Source organism: Callithrix jacchus, chromosome 12 (genome assembly GCF_049354715.1).
Source record: "Callithrix jacchus isolate 240 chromosome 12, calJac240_pri, whole genome shotgun sequence".
Classification (NCBI taxonomy): domain Eukaryota; kingdom Metazoa; phylum Chordata; class Mammalia; order Primates; family Cebidae; genus Callithrix; species Callithrix jacchus.
Genome location: NC_133513.1, coordinates 39,529,880 through 39,547,895, shown reverse-complemented (window position 1 = coordinate 39,547,895; position 18,016 = coordinate 39,529,880).

Sequence of the window (18,016 nt, the reverse complement as noted above, 5' to 3'; positions counted from 1 at the left end):
TTTATACAGGTCTTCCAAATCATTCGGATATGAAGTCCAAGGTGACTGGAGCAAACTCAGAGCCACATCCCCCAGCTTGTCACCACCAGAGCCTTGTTTAGGCTTCCTCAGTGTCACCACGCAGAGCCACCTGAACAGAGGACTCTTCCCTTCCACCCGGTGGCTGTGTGGGCTCCTCCCTTAGCTCCCAGCTCCCAGCAGAATGCTGCAGGCTGCCTGGGCCTCAGAATCATTTACGCATTTGTTAACACCTGTTAGTCATGCAGGCCCTATTTCCAATTTACCTCATCAGATTCTCCAAGTGTGGGAAAGGGTCACTGCAGAGGTTCAAGTTCCCAGGAGGTTCCGGTTCACCCAGACTCTCAAACGTCACTCCAGAGCAGAGTTCCACACCTGAGCCCCACATACTGGCCAGGCACTGCCGGGCCCAGAGTTCTGTCCACGGACACCCTCCTGTGGAAGGTTATATGGAGGAAGGGCCTGGGGGGCAAGAAGAACTCAGAGGCACTGTTTTCTCCATGTGGAAGCTATGAATGGGGAAAGGCATGGCAGCTCTGGAGGGCCACCCAGGGCAGGGCTAGCCCTGCCCAGAGCCACCTTGCCTCTCTGCTTCCTGCTACCACACCTTCCCCTCCTCCTCCAGGTGTGCCCCAAAGCTCTATCAAGAGGCTACTCTTCCTCGGAAGGGAGGAGGAGGAGGGGCATTGTTAGAAATAAAGACTTCCCTTTGAAGGGAAGTTCAAACTTTTCCTCTGAAGGTTTCATAATTGCATCTGCTTAGACAAACTGACAATAGATTAAACAGAGAAAAGGCCTACAAATTTATTAACATGCAAGCCCAGGGGAGTCGCACGAAGTATGAAACTCTAAGAAGGACCAGATGGTTGAAGCTTAAATACCCTCTTCAGATGGGAGAGGGAGTTGGGGGTTGCAATTCTGAGGAAGAGTAAATGACTTTTTTAGGGAAGATAAATGGGCCTAAAGAACAGACAGCGGCCTAGAGCAAAGTCCCCTGGGTCCTGGGTGTCGCGTCCACTTCAGTCTTCTTTCTGAGCCTTCTTTCCTGTAAGTTCATCTCTGTTTGATGAGATAGGGAGGGGGTCCAAGACAACTGCATTCCTTCTGGAGGAACTTCCCTTAGTCAAGAAAGCCCTTCCTTGTCCTTTGGGAGAAGCAAAGAGGAGAGGGACACGGTCGAGAGAAGGTCAGAGGGACCTTGGTTCTGGGGCTGCTTCTTTAGTTCAAAGTGTTCAGCATGTCAAGGTGCCACACTTTAGGGTAACACCTTCAACTGGGTGCAGCCTGGGGCTCTGAGCAATGCCAGCCAATGTCCGAGGATGAAGGCGCTCCACTGGCCACTATCCCAAGCAGGGAGTCGATGTTCTTGTGTTCATCGTTGGCCAAACTGTGGTTTCGTTTTCAAGTCTTTGCACTGTCTCAGAACTTTTCTCCAGCCTCAGCTTGCTCTGCGCACTTCCCAGGTCCTTGCCTAGTGTCAGTCCTGCTCCAGGGTCCCAGCCCTCATGTCCATCCTTTCTGAGCTTTAGAGCCCTCCCTTAGGCCCCTTCATGAGAGGGTTGTCGGCACCTCCGTCTTGTCCTTCGTGATCATCTATGTTCCTGTGAATTCAGAAGCCTTGGGCTCGTGTGGTCCTCGTTCCCATTTACAAACACCGTATGTGTAGTTGGTCTCCTTCAGCATTCTCATGCTTTTACCAGCCCATTCCTCCTCACTGAGGAAGCCTGAAAGAGTCAGCAGGCCAAGTCAAGAGTTAATTGTATGGTTGGCTTCTAGTAGAGACTGCCAGTCAGCGCTGACAGAATTGGAGGCCTCACTGCTACTTTCTTGCACCAAGTCCTCATGTACTTGTGTGAGGAGTGGTCCCTGCACAGGGCAAGATGATCTCAGCGCCCCCACTCTCCAACTGTCCTGACTCACACACGGTTACTACGTCTCCACCACGGGGCAAGGTGATCTCAGCGCCCCCACTCTCTGACTGTCCTGACTCACACACGGTTACTACGTCTCCACCACGGGGCAAGGTGATCTCAGCGCCCCCACTCTCCGTCTGTCCTGACTCGCACACAGTTACTACATCTCCACCACGGGGCAAGGTGATTTCAGCACCCCCACTCTCGGTCTGTCCTGACTCGCACACAGTTACTATGTCTCCACCACGGGGCAAGGTGATCTCAGCACCCCCACTCTCCGACTGTCCTGACTCACACACGGTTACTACGTCTCCACCACAGGGCGAGGTGATCTCAGTGGGTCCCGGCATCTGTTCTGACTCACACACAGTTACCACATCTCCACACACAGTTACTACAGCTCCACTGTCTAATGTGCTGGTTTCCCAGAAGGCGGATACCTCGTGATTGAAAACGTTGACCAATGCTTCACATCACTAGTCATTAGGGAAATGCAAATGAAACCACAATGAGATACCACCTAACACCCAATGGATGGCTGCTATCAAAAAGAAAATGGAGATAGGGGACTCAAGATGGCGCTGTGAGAACAACCCAGGATTGGAGCTCTCGTTGTGTCCCCGGAGCGGTGAGTCTGAGCTGCATTTTCAGACTGATCTTTGTTGCCCACGGAACGGGGAAATTCCCAAGTGAAGAGGAGACGCGGGACGCCAGGCAGAACCTCCGCCTGGCGAAGCAGGCAGCCGGGGTGGCGGCGGCTGGCCCTGCCCAGCGCTCCCCACAGGGTGCGCTTGTCCAGGTGCCCCGTTGAACTGGCAACCGGAGACGTGAGAGGGCTGGACTTGAGACTAAGCTAGACTTGGACAGTGGGCCAGCCCAGGGGGTTGCAGGGACAGAGCGTTAGGGGTGGCCCAGCAGGACAAACAAAACCGCGATTTCAAACAAGCCCCGTGCGATGGCCCGAGACGCTCTGAGGGGGAGGGGCATCCACCATTACCAAGGCAACCCGCCCCAATTGAGATGCACGCCCACTGCTGACACAGCCTGCCGTAGCCGAGGCAACCCGCTACAACAGAGAGACTCCACCGCAGGGCATGGCGGAGAACACAGCAGAACAGCTGAGCCAGGACGAGCCTCACACCAGCAGGGCGGAGCCTCGGCAGGCAAACAGCAGCTAGTCTGCATCCTAGCTGGGCAGGACCTCAACGGACATCCAAAAATAAAGCCCAAACCCCTCAACACAGAGCATTTGAGAAAAAAAAGGGTTTTTTTAATGAGCTCTGTTGCAGCAGAATCAAACATAGCAGCCTAACAGCCCTGAATGAACAACAGAGCTCACAATTCAGCAATTAAGCTCCTATAAAGTACAAACTGTCTCCTCAAGCAGCTCCCTGACCCCTCTATATCCAAAAGACTGACATTAGGCAGGCATCATCCTGAAACAAAGATAGCAGAAAAAGAAACTGGTAGCATCCCTCGCTGTGCCACAGCTGCTAGAGGTGCACCCCAGACAAGCAGAGTCTGGAGCAAACCTCAGCAGTCGTACAGCGAAGGGGCTAGACTGGTAGAAGGAAAACCAAGCAACAGAAATACTTCATCATCAACATTCTGGGTGTCCACTCAGAGACCCAATCGAAAAGTCAGCAACTACGCAGACAACCAGCAGAAAAGTCCACAAAGATGGGAAGAAACCAGCACAAAAAGGAGGAAAACACCCGAAACCAGAACACCTCGCCTCCTAGAAAGGACCAAAACTCCTCACCAACAAGGGAACAAAGCTGGACGGAGAATGACTGTGACAAAATGACGGAATTAGACTTCAGAAGATGGATAATGAGAAACTTTTGTGAGCTAAAAGATCATGTATTAAATCAATGCAAAGAAACTAAGAACCTTGAAAAAAGATTTGAAAAAAGATTCGAGGAAATGATAACAAGAATGGATAACTTAGAGAGGAATATGAATGAATTAAAGGAGCTGAAAAACACAATACGAGAACTTCGCGAAGCATGCACAAGTTTCAATAGCCGAATCGACCAAGCAGAAGAAAGAATATCTGAAGTCAAAGACCAACTCAATGAAATAAAACGAGAAACCAAGATTAGAGAAAAAAGCACAAAAAGGAATGAATAAAGTCTCCAAGAAATGTGGGATTATGTGAAAAGACCTAACCTACGTTTGATAGGTGTACCAGAAGGGGACGAAGAGAATGAATCCAAGCTGGAAAATACTCTTCAGGACATCATCCAGGAAAATTTCCCCCACCTAACAAGACAGGCCAACACTCAATTGCAGGAAATACAGAGAACACCACAAAGATATTCCGCAAGAAGAGCAACCCCAAGGCACATAATCGTCAGATTCGACAGGGTTGCAATAAAGGAGAGAATACTAAGGGCAGCCAGAGAGAAAGGTCGGGTCACCCACAAAGGGAAGCCCATCAGACTCACAGCAGATCTCTCGGCAGAAACACTACAAGCCAGAAGAGAGTGGGGGCCAATATTCAACATTCTTAAAGAAAAGAACTTTCAACCCAGAATTTCATATCCAGCCAAACTGAGCTTCAGAAGTGAAGGAAAAATAAAATCCTTTGCGAACAAGCAAGTACTCAGAGATTTTGTCACCACCAGGCCTGCTTTACAAGAGCTTCTAAAAGAGGCAATACACATAGAAAGGATCAACCAGTACCAGCCATTCCAAAATCACACTGAATGCTAAAGAGCATCAACATAATGAAGAATCTACAACAACGAACAGGCAAAACAGCCACTTAGCATCAAAATGGCAGTATCAAATTCACACATAACAATATTAACCCTAAATGTAAATGGACTAAATGCACCAATCAAAAGACACAGACTGGCAAATTGGATAAAAATCCAAAACCCATCAGTGTGCTGTATCCAGGAAACCCATCTCACATGCAAGGATACACAAAGGCTCAAAATAAAGGGATGGAGGAAGATTTACCAAGCAAATGGAAAGCAAAAAAAGCAGGAGTTACAATTCTCATCTCGGATAAAATAGACTTTAAAGCAACAAAGATCAAAAGAGACAAAGAAGGCCATTACATAATGGTAAAAGGATCGATACAACAAGAAGAGCTAACGATCCTAAACATATATGGACCCAATGCAGGAGCACCCAGATACATAAAGCAAGTTCTTAATGACTTACAAAAGGACTTAGACTCCCACACAATAATAGTGGGAGACTTTAACACTCCACTGTCAATACTAGACAGATCAACCAGACAGAAAATCAACAAGGATATCCAGGGCTTGAACTCAGACCTGGAGCAAGCAAACCTGATAGACATTTACAGAACTCTCCACCCCAAATCCACAGAATACACATTCTTCTCAGCACCGCATCACACCTACTCTAAAATTGACCACATAATGGGAAGTAAAGCACTGCTCAACAAATGCAAAACAACTGAAATCATAACAAACAACCTCTCAGACCATAGTGCAATCAAGTTAGAACTCAGAATTCAGAAACCGACCCAGAACCACACAGCTTCATGGAAACTGAACAACTGGCTCTTGAATGTTGACTGGGTAAACAATGAAACGAAGGCAGAAATAAAGAAGTTCTTCGAAACCAATGAGAACGAAGACACAACGTGCCAGAACCTCTGGGACACATTTAAAGCAGTCTCTAGAGGATAGTATATAGCAATATGAGGAGAATGGAGAGATCCAAAATTGACACCCTATCGTCAAAATTGAAAGAGCTAGAGGAGCAAGATCAAAAAAACTCAAAACCCAGCAGAAGACAAGAAATAACTAAGATCAGAGCTGAACTGAAGGAGATTGAGACACGAAAAACCCTTCAAAGAATCAATAAATCCAAGAGCTGGTTTTTTGAAAAGATCAACAAAATAGACAGACCACTAGCCAGATTGATTAAAAAGAAAAGAGAGAACAACCAAATAGATGCAATAAAAAATGATAAAGGGGAAATCACCACAGATTCCACAGAAATTCAAACCATCATCAGAGAATATTACAAACAACTCTATGCACATAAACTAGTAAACCTGGAAGAAATGGATAAATTCCTGGACTCCTGTGTCCTCCCAAGCCTAAACCAGGAGGAAGCTGAAACTATGAATAGACCAATAACAAGGTCAGAAGTTGAGGCAGCAATTAAGAGCCTACCACACAAAAAAAGCCCAGGTCCAGACGGGTTCACAGCCGAATTCTACCAGACACACAAGGAGGAGCTGGTACCATTCCTTCTAAAACTATTTCAAACAATCCAAAAAGAGGGAATCCTTCCCAAATCATTTTATGAGACCAACATCATTCTGATACCAAAACCCGGCAGAGACCCAACGAGAAAAGAAAACTTCAGGCCAATATCCATGATGAACATAGATACAAAAATCTTCAATAAAATATTGACAAGCCGATTGCAACAGCAAATCAAAAAACTTATTCATCATGATCAAGTAGGATTCATCCCGGGGGTGCAAGGCTGGTTCAACATACGCAAGTCTATCAACGTAATTCACCACATAAACAGAACCAAAAACAAAAACCACATGATTATCTCAATTGACGCAGAGAAGGCATTTGACAAAATTCAACAGCCCTTTATGCTAAAAACCCTCAATAAACTCGGTATCGATGGAACGTATCTCAAAGTAATAAAAGCTATTTATGACAAACCAACAGCCAATATCATACTGAATGGGCAAAAACTGGAAGCATTCCCTTTGAAATCTGGCACTAGACAAGGATGCCCTCTTTCACCACTCCTATTCAATATAGTACAGGAAGTTCTAGCCAGAGCAATCAGGCAAGAAAAAGAAATAAAGGGTATTCAAATAGGAAAGGTGGAAGCCAAATTGTCTCTATTTGCAGACGACATGATAGTATACCTAGAAGACCCCATCGCCTCTGCCCAAAAACTCCTGAAACTGATAAGCAACTTCAGCAAAGTCTCAGGATATAAAATCAATGTGCAAAAATCACAAGCATTCGTCTACACCAAAAACAGACTTAAAGAAAGCCAAATCAAGAATGAACTGCCATTCACAATTGCTACAAAAAGAATAAAATACCTTGGAATACAACTCACAAGGAACCTAAGAGACCTCTTCAACGAGAACTACAAACCACTGCTCAATGAAATCAGAGAGGACACAAACAGATGCAGAAACATTCCATGTTCATGGTTAGGAAGAATTAGTATCATGAAAATGGCTATACTGCCCAAAGTAATTTACAGAATCAACGCTATCCCCATCAAGCTACCATTGACTTTCTTCACAGAACTGGAAAAAACCACCATGAACTTCATATGGAACCAAAAGAGAGCCCGCATAGCCAAGTCAATTCTAAGCAAAAAGAACACAGCGGGGGCATCACACTACCGGATTTCAAACTATACTACAAGGCTACAGTAATCAAAACAGCATGGTACTGGTACCAAAACAGAGATATAGACCAATGGAACAAAACAGAGGCACCGGAGGCAACACAACATACATACAACTATACAATCTTTGATAAACCTGACAAAAACAAGCAATGGGGAAAGGATTCCATGTTTAACAAATGGTGTTGGGAAAACTGGCTAGCCATGTGCAGAAAGCAGAAACTGGACCCCTTCCTGACACCTTACACTAAAATTAACTCCAGATGGATTAAAGACTTAAACATAAGACCTGGCACCATAAAAACCCTAGAAGGAAATCTAGGCAAAACTATCCAGGACATAGGAGTAGGCAAGGAATTCATGAACAAAACACCAAAAGCATTGGCAACAAAAGGCAAAATAGACAAATGGGACCTAATCAAACTCCACAGCTTCTGCACGGCAAAAGAAACAGTCACTAGAGTGGATCAGCAACCAACAGAATGGGAAAAAAATTTGGCAGTTTACCCATCTGACAAAGGGCTGATATCCAGAATTTACAAAGAACTCAAACAGATTTATAGGAAAAAAACAAACAAGCCCATTCAAAAGTGGGCAAAGGATATGAACAGATACTTTACGAAAGAAGACATATATGAGGCCAACAATCATATGAAAAAATGCTCATCGTCACTGGTCATCAGAGAGATGCAAATCAAAACCACATTGAGATACCATCTCACGCCAGTTAGAATGGCGATCATTAAAAAATCTGGAGACAACAGATGCTGGAGAGGATGTGGAGAAAAAGGAACACTTTTACACTGTTGGTGGGAGTGTAAATTAGTTCAACCATTGTGGAAGACAGTGTGGCGATTCCTCAAGGCCTTAGAAATAGAAATTCCGTTTGATCCAGCAATCCCATTACTGGGTATATATCCAAAAGACTATAAATCGTTCTACTATAAGGACACATGTACACGAATGTTCATTGCAGCACTGTTTACAATAGCAAAGACCTGGAATCAACCCAAATGCCCATTGATAATAGACTGGATTGGAAAAATGTGGCACATATACACCATGGAATATTATGCAGCAATCAGAAATGATGAGTTTGTGTCGTTTGTAGGGACATGGATGAATCTGGAGAACATCATCCTCAGCAAACTGACACAAGAACAGAAAATGAAACACCGCATATTCTCACTCATAGGTGGGTGATGAAAAATGAGAACACATGGACACAGAAAGGGGAGTACTAAACACTGGGGTCTATTGGGGGGAAAAGGGGAGGGCCAGTGGGAGGGGGAGGTGGGGAGGGATAGCCTGGGGAGAAATGCCAAATGTGGGTGAAGGGGAGAAGAAAAGCAGAGCACACTGCCATGTGTGTACCTACGCAACTGTCTCGCATGCTCTGCTCATGTAACCCAAAACCTAAAATCCAATAAAAATTTAAAAAAAAAAAAAAAGAAAATGGAAAACAACAAGCATTGGCAAGGGTGTAGAGAAACTGTACACTGCCCGGTGGTCCACGCCATAGTCCTGGTTCCCATCCCCACTGCTTCCAATCTCTTGCCCTCAATTCAATCAGGCCCCAAACCTGTCAATTCTACCTCCAGGTATTTGTCAATCCATCGCCCATCTGCACCCACCGTCATCCCTCACAGGACTGTTGCTGACATCTCTTCACTGCTCTCACTTCTATTATGACCTCCTTCCCCACTGCTCCCACAGGGTAGCCTGAGGTTCTGACTAATGCACCTTCCGGATTCGGGAAGTACCAAAATGTTCCTGCTCACCTCAGGATAGAGCTGGGCTCCAGGGCACAGTGTGCAGGATCATCCTGTATTGGAGTCTCCATCCTCTCCAGCCTCATCGCCCACCTGTTCCTACAGCTTCCTTACACCTCAGCTTCCCTGAGCCTCTTCAAGATGATGGAACAGGCCATTTCTTGCCCTTTCCACATGTCCTTTCTTCTGTGGCTGTGTAAAGACCTGCCCACCAGGTTTTAACACCGCTGCTTCAGAAGGTGGGAAACTTTGACCCCCTCCCTCAAAGGTGGGAAAACACCATGCCACTTCTGCTAGCCCTCTGGAACACACTCCTGAAGTCCTAGTGGCCACAGAGGCAGTCTTTGTATCCTATGTCACTCCACCATAGGAAAGCCACATCAGTCCATATGGAGAGATGGCCTGGAGGGGCGCTGGGATCACGTGTACTAGAGGGTGTACTAGGTGGTTCGTTTTGGTTTTGTTTTTGTTTCTGTTTTCTTTTTGAGAAGGAGTCTAGCTCTGTTGCCCAGACTGGAGTGCAGTGATGCAATCTAGGCTCACTGCAACCTCTGCCTCCTGGGTTCAAGCAATTCTCCCACCTCAGCCTCCCGAGTAGTTGGGACTACAGGCAGGAGCCACCATGCCCAGCTAATATTTATATTTTTAGCAGAGACGGGGTTTCACCATGTTGGTCAAGCTGGTCTCAAACTCCTTACCTCAAGTGATCCACCCGCCTTGCCCTCCCAAAGTGCTGGGATTACAGGTGTGATCATTGTTATAAAGAAATACCTGGGGCTGGGTAATTTATAAAGAAAAGAGGTTTAATTGGCTCACAGTTCTGCAGGCTGTACAGGAAGCATAGCGGTATCTGCTTCTGGGCAGTGTGGTGGGGGATCTCAGGAAGCTTCCAATCATGACAGAAGGCAAAGCAGGGGCAGGCACATCACATGACAAAAGCAGAAGCAAGAGAGAGAGTGGAGGGGGAGGTGCCACACACATTTAAGAGACCAGATCTCACAAGATCTCACTATCATGAAGACAACACCACACCATGAGGGATCCACCCCCATGACCCAAACACTTCCCACCAGGCCTACCTCCAACACTGAGGATTATAATTTAACAGAAGATTTGGGCAGGGACATATATTCAAACCATTATCAGAGGTGGAGGCCCCCAGCCAGTTCGGCATGCTAATCCATACTGTTTTAGCTCCATCATGGGCTGACAGAGACCAGGTTCCTGACTCACAAAGCTGAGAAAGACAATGAAGATTATTGTTGTTTTAAGCCACTAGGGTTTTGTAGTGCTTTATGACACAGGAGCAGATAACCAGAGCCCTTTCTTTCTCCCAGTCTCCCTTCCCTCTCTACCTTCATACAATCCCTGAAACCTCACTCTCTTCCAGCTTTCTCTTGTCCACTTCCTGTGGGTCCTGACCAACAGCCTTCGCTTGTCCACCTCCTGTGGATCATGACCTGCAGCCTTCTCTTGACTACTTCCTGTGGGTCCTGGCCTACAGCCTTCTCTTGTCCACTTCCTGGGGGTCCTGACCTACAGCCTTCTCTTCTTCACTTCCTGTGGGTCCTGACCTACAGCCTTCTCTTGTCCACTTCCTGTGGGTCCTGGCCTACAGCCTTCTCTTGTCCACTTCCTGTGGGTCCTGACCTACAGCCTTCTCTTGTCCACTTCCTATGGGTCCTGGCCTACAGCCTTCTCTTGTCCACTTCCTGGGGGTCCTGACCTACAGCCTTCTCTTGACTACTTCCTGTGGGTCCTGACCTGCAGCCTTCTCTTGTCCACTTCCTATGGGTCCTGACCTGCAGCCTTCTCTTGTCCACTTCCTGTGGCCTGACCTGCAGCCTTCTCTTGTCCACTTCCTGCGGTTCCTGACCTGCAGCCTTCTCTTGACTACTTCCTGTGGGTCCTGACCTGCAGCTTTCTCTTGACTACTTCCTGTGGGTCCTGACCTACAGCCTTCTCTTGTCCACTTCCTGTGGGTCCTGATGTACGGCCTTCTCTTGACTACTTCCTGTGGGTCCTGACCTGCAGCCTTCCCTTTTCCACTTCCTGTGGCCTGATCTGCAGCCTTCTCTTGTCCACTTCCTGCAGTTCCTGGCCTACAGCCTTCTCTTGACTACTTCCTGTAGGTCCTGACCTTCAGCCTTCTCTTGTCCACTTCCTGTGGGTCCTGACCTGCAGCCTTCTTTTAACTGCTTCCTGTGGGTCATGACTTACAGCCTTCTCTTATCCACTTCCTGTGGTCTGATCTGCAGCCTTCTCTTGACTACTTCCTGTGGGTCCTGACCTTCAGCCTTCTCTTGTCCACTTCCTGTAGGTCCTGACGTACAGCCTTCTTTTGATTGCTTCCTGTGGGTCATGACTTACAGCCTTCTCTTGTTCACTTCCTGTACGTTCTAACCTAAAGCCTTGTCTATTCCCTGTGGATTCTAATCTACAGCCTTCTTTTGTCTAAATTCCATGGATCCTAATCTTATAACTCTCTCTTATTTACTTCCTAAGGATCCTAACTTTATAGCCCTCTCTTTTCTACCTCCTGTGGATCCTGTGGATCCTAACCCTACAGCTTCCTTTTGTCTAATTTCTACACATCCTAACCTTAATGTCTCATTTCTACAGATCCTAATTGTACAGACCTCTCCTGCCTAATTCTTACCAATCCCAACCTTATAACCTTTTCTTGCCTCATTCCTCCAGAGTTTAACCTTGCAGTCTTTCCTAATTTCTAGAGACCTGAAACATATAGCCTTCTCTTTTATATCTATTATATACCTTAAGGTGTCCCACCTTAGACACCATGTCCCTCTAGGGAGGCTGTCCCTGATGCCCTAACTGCTAACCACTGGCACTGTGTACTTCTCCCCTCATTGAACATATTGTCATTGTGTATTTAACTGTCTCCCTCACCCAGGCAATGGTCAGTTTTGGAGGGAGGAAACTTGCCTGTCCACATTATGTTCCATCCCCAGAGACTAACAAAGTGCCAGGTATGAAGTAGGTAACCAGTAAACATCTTTCAATACAGTGGAATTCTTATTTTAAATTGTTGGGTTGAAGCCAGTAAAAACAATTTTTTGGAAGAACAACCAATGGCATTTTGACTGTTTCTTCACTTTTCCCGGCTGGCTGTTGAATACCATGCAGATGAGCTCCAGTTCCAAGCCACAGTGAATGCCTTCCCGCCAACCCCTGTGTGGTGGCTAGATTGAACCCCACAGATGGAGTTTCAGGTATCCAAGAACAGGGGTCCTGCGATGTAACCCCTACATAAGTACTTACATCTGACTAATGCTCTTTGATGAGAAATGTCATGCCTGCCAACAAAAGGAGGCCAGAAGCCTTGCCCAGGACTCACAACAACATCCAAAGTGCAAATTAGAACTGAAATATTATGTGGTTTTGTGATGATGAAATGATGAGGACATTAGGCAAATTGTATTAAGTGAAAGGGTAGATAGGCCTGAATTCTGCGTTTATTACCACAGGGATAATTCAGCTTCGGACTACAGTCATTAACAAGTGGCAAGGCCAAGTACAGATGGACTTTTAACTTTTTAGTCGCCTAAGAGGAAACAGGGGTGCAATTTTTCAGGACCGAGAGCTTAAATTAACATCATTATTTTATTGCTCTTCTCATTTCCCCTCAATCCAATGAATCTGCTTAGTTTCAGTTTCATAATGGAGAAATAAATATTATCACAGAAAAAAAATGGCTCTAAAAGGTAAATAGCATCACTACCCAAAACATCCACACATCAGTGTTTAAATCTGTGGATAGAATTTGAACACAATGAAGCACAGAGGATCTTTCAAAACTTCTAGAGCATCCAAAGGATTCTTAGCATCCATGATTGAGACATGTTTATATCTCAATCCATTGTTCTATGAGTTTTTGAAACAGGTGGCTTTGAAGGTCAAATCAGATGGCTTTGGAAGTCAAATCGGCCACTAAGAGTTTTTTAATATTTCAAAAAATTCCCACAACTTTCTTTGAGCATGTTCTTGAGCCTCCAAAAGCTTGAAACAAGCTGACCCAGCTAAATACATTTGTTGAAGGAACCCAGACTACACTGTGTTCTACAGCATATTATCATTGCTGACAGGGATGGCTCACCCAGCCCCAGGAAAGGCCTTTGCCTCTTTCACTCTGCAAGAGCCAGGGGTGGGGCAGAAGCCACCAGAAGCAAGGAGACAGTAGGAAGAAATTCCTCAAAAAATGCCCTCATCATATTAGAATCTAATCTCAGTTCTCCAGGCTGTTGGCAGAAGATGCTAAATGCTGTGGTTTCATTGTGGCCCCCCAAAGTCCATGTGTTGGAAATGTAGTGCCCAATGCAACAGTGTTGAAAGGTGGGACCTTTTGGAAGTGATTAGGTCATGAGGGCTGTACCCTCATGGATGGATCAATACTGTTATCTCAGGAATGGGTTCCTGATAAAAGGATGAATGTGGCCCCCTTCCCTCTCTCACACACGTGCCTCAGTCAGGCGAGGTCTTCTGCCTTGTTATGATGTTGCAAGAAGGCCCTCACCAGATTCATCCACTTGATCTTGAGCTTCCTGGCCTCCAGAACTATAAGCCAAATATACTCTATTGTTTACAAATTATCCAGTCTGTGGTATTTTGTTATAGCAGCATAAAATGGACTAAGACACTAAAGACAAGGGTCCTTCTAAGTAAATCTGAGCCCTATGTTGATGGCTGTAGAAATGATTTATGAGGTATGAGTCCTTCCTCTCTGCTATTCAGGCAGGGACTCCAGCAACCCAGGTGAGATGTGTCCTTTCAAGGTGACATCTTCAGTAGACCCATCAAATTGGGTCATTCTGATTTATACCAAAAGCCTTTTCAACATTTAATAGGAATTTTGTATCAAAAGGAATATGAATAATTTTATCATGCTCCATGAATAAGCTCTAAGCTGAATCTACCAGTCACTAAAATTGACCACCATACCTAACTGAACTACATATCATGAAGGCATGTCTCTTCTATCTTCCCTCTTCAACAGGTGTTCTTCTGCATGAAAAAACCAAATGGTTTTTAGATATTGGGCAACAGGCAGCCTAGGACTGGAATCCTGAAGAGAGGGCACATTCACACAAGGTGAGCCCTAGGATTTTACCAGCTTATTGTCTGGAGGAAATTTTCAGGTTGCAATGCAGGGAGGAGAAACCCAAGAAGAGCCTGGTGGTTTGTCTTTGTAGCCACAGAGATCAGAGTTTGGAGAGACCCAAACAGAATCTTCAGGGCAGAATACTGGGGAGGGGGAAGCATCACAGAAAGAAGGCTTTGGAAATCTGCAGAGAAATCTCAAGTCTTGGGCTGAGTAGCGATACACATATATGTGAGAAGAAAATTCTAGGAAATGAAGTAGAATAATGCATATGCAGAATAATCCCCAGAACTCATACAAAGTTGGGAATAGTTCACGTCCCACCCATCAGAATGGAAATACCTCACAAGACACAGGTCATTGGCTAGAATCTTCAGAAGGGTATCACTTTGGAGTGAAGCTAAATAAGTCTTAGAATAAAGGCTCACTGGATCTACCCTTTAAAAAGCTTGAAAGAAAGCCTGCAAAGCTGTAGTGTCCTATAGGGTAGCCAGTAGCCAAATGTGGCTGTTTTAAATTAAATGAAATTAGAAGTTTAGTTACTCCATTGTACTTAGGTAAATAGAAAGTGTTCACAAGCCACATGTGAGTAGTGGCTATCATTCTGGACAAATTATAGACCATTTATCAAGATAAGTTCTAAATGATCCAACTAATTTCAAGTAACTTAATTGTTCACCATGCAAAATATGACTCCATTTAGAAGAATATAACAAAATCCAGCAATTTTCAGTAGCCAATAAAATATTACCAGGCAGGCCGGGTGCGGTGGCTCAAGTCTGTAATCCCAGCACTTTGGGAGGCCAAGGCAGGTGGATCACGAGGTCAAAAGATCGAGACCATCCTGGTCAACATGGTGAAACCCCTTCTCTACTAAAAATACAAAAAAATTAGCTGGGCATGGTGGCGCGTGCCTGTAATCCTGGCTACTCAGGAGGCTGAGGCAGGAGAATTGCCTGAACCCAGGAGTAGGAGGTTGTGGTGAGCCGAGATCACACCATTGCACTCCAGCCTGGGTAACAAGAGCGAAACTCCATCTCAAAATATATATATATATATATATATATAACCAGGCATGCAAAAAGCAGAAAAATACAACTCATCATCAGGTAAAAGAATTCACTCAATAGAAACATACCGTAAATGAAAGAAATAATGAACAGCCAGACAAGGGCATTCGAACAGCTATTCTAAACATGTTCTACACACTCCAGAATGCAGAGAAAAACATGAGCATGAGAAGGAGACAAATGTTAAGAAACAAAAAATAACCCAAATGTAACTTCTGGAAGTAAATATTCCCATATCTGAAATGAAGAATATACTGGATCAAAGTAACAATAGATTAGACAATTAGAAGAAAATGCCACTGAACTAGAAGATATAGCAAGAGAAACTATACATGAAATGAGATGCATAGAAAGACTTTTAAAAAATTAATAGCATTAGTGACTTGTGGGACAATATCAAGAGGTTTAATATGCACTTAATTGGAATCAAAGTGAGGAAGAAAGAGATAAGGAAAAAACTGAAGAAATAATGATTGATTTGTTTTCCAGATTTTTATGATATGTTTGGATGTCCCCTCCAAATCTCATGTTAAATTGTAATCCCCAGTGCCGGAAGTGGGGCCCACTGGGAGGTGACAAGATCATGGGGCGGATCCCTCATGGCTTGGTGCCACCTCACACTAGAGTGAGATCTGATTAAGTTTGTGACACCTTTCCTCCCCCACTTGCTCTTGCTCCTGCTCTCACCATGTGAGATGCCTGCTTGCCTTTTGCTTTCCACCATAATTGTAAGCTTCCTTAGGCCTCCCCTGAAGCCCTGCAGATGCTGGTGCCATGCTTCCTGCACATCCTGCAGGATTGTGAGCCAAATAAACTTTTCTTTATAAATTACCCAGTCTTGGGTATTTCTTTATAGCCATGTAAGCATGGCATAACACAAATTTAGTAATAAATATAAGCCCAGAAATCCAAGAAGTTCAACAAACGCTATACAGAATAAACATGAAGACACATGCTAACCAGTGAGAGAAAATTTTTAAAGCAACTCTAGGAAAAGGAAACATATTACATTCAGAAGATCAAAGATAAGAATTACAACAGACCTATCACCACAATCTATGCAAGTAAGAAGACAGTGTAGCAACATCTTTAAAGTACTGAAAGAAATACTCTGTCAATGTGTAACTGTTTGGCCAGTAAAAATATCATCCAAAAATAAAGATTAAATAAAATCAGACAAAAAATTCTGAAACAACTTATCTCTGGAAGATCTGTACCTCAAGAAATGTAAAACCAAGTTATTTAGGCAGAAAAAAATGATATCTGATGGCAGGCTGAGAATCTGAACATACACTTGAGAATTCATGAATCATAAAAATTGGAAATATGTGGATAAGTAAAATAGTCATTTTTTACATTTAACATATTTAAAGATAATTGTTTAAAGCAAAAATAATGTCAATACAGTGTGGGATTTATGTAAACAGAAGCAAAATATATATCAACAATAGCACAGAGAATAAAAGGAGGTAGATAAAAATATTGTTGTAAGATTTATATAAAATTATATAATGTTATTGCATAATATTGTATGATAATATATAATGTTATTGCATGATAACATTGTATGATAATATATAATGTTATTGCATGATAATATTGTATGATAATATATAATGTTATTGCATGATAACATTGTATGATAATATATAATGTTATTGCATGATAATATTGTATGATAATATATAATGTTATTGTATTATAATATATAATGTTATTGCATGATAACATTGTATGATAATATATAATGTTATTGCATGATAATATTGTATGATAATATATAATGTTATTGCATGATAACATTGTATGATAATATATAATGTTATTGCATGATAATATTGTATGATAATATATAATGTTATTGTATGATAATATATAATGTTATTGCATGATAACATTGTATGATAATATATAATGTTATTGCATGATAACATTGTATGATAATATATAAGTTACTGCATGATAACATTGTATGATAATATATAATGTTATTGCATGATAACATTGTATGATAATATATAATGTTATTGCATAATATTGTATGATAATATATAATGTTATTGCATAATATTGTATGATAATATATAATGTTATTGCATAATATTGTATGATAATATATAAGTTACTGCATGATAACATTGTATGATAATATATAATGTTATTGTATGATAATATTATTCGAAGGCTGTTTAAAATTAAGGATTACATTGTAAATCCTAGAGCAACCACTAAGAAAAATATGAGATTAAACCAATAGTGCAGTGAAATGAATTATAGAAAATAATGTTTCCAAAAGAAGAGAGGGAAAGACAGAAAAAAGGAACAAGGAGAATATGAGACAAATATCAAAATGGTAGATTCAAATCCAAAATAGATAACTATATTAAATATGAATGATAAATGGTCTAGGCACCCCAATTCAGAGACAGAGATGATCAGATTGGATTGAAAAAGAAATACCTAATTATAACCCATCAGTGGACATTTAAATTCAATGTAAAGGCACAGTTTTAAAAGTAAAAGCATACAAAAGGACATATTTTGCTAACACCAATAAAAATAAAGCTAACTTGTCTACATCAGAATTGAACAAACAGGACATAGGGGTTCTAAGTAAAAACAAATCTTCAAAATACATGAAATGAAAACTTATAAAATGACAATGATAAATTTTTAAAACTGTAGTCAAAGTGTATTAGTCCATTCTTGCACTGTTATAAAGAAATCCCTGAA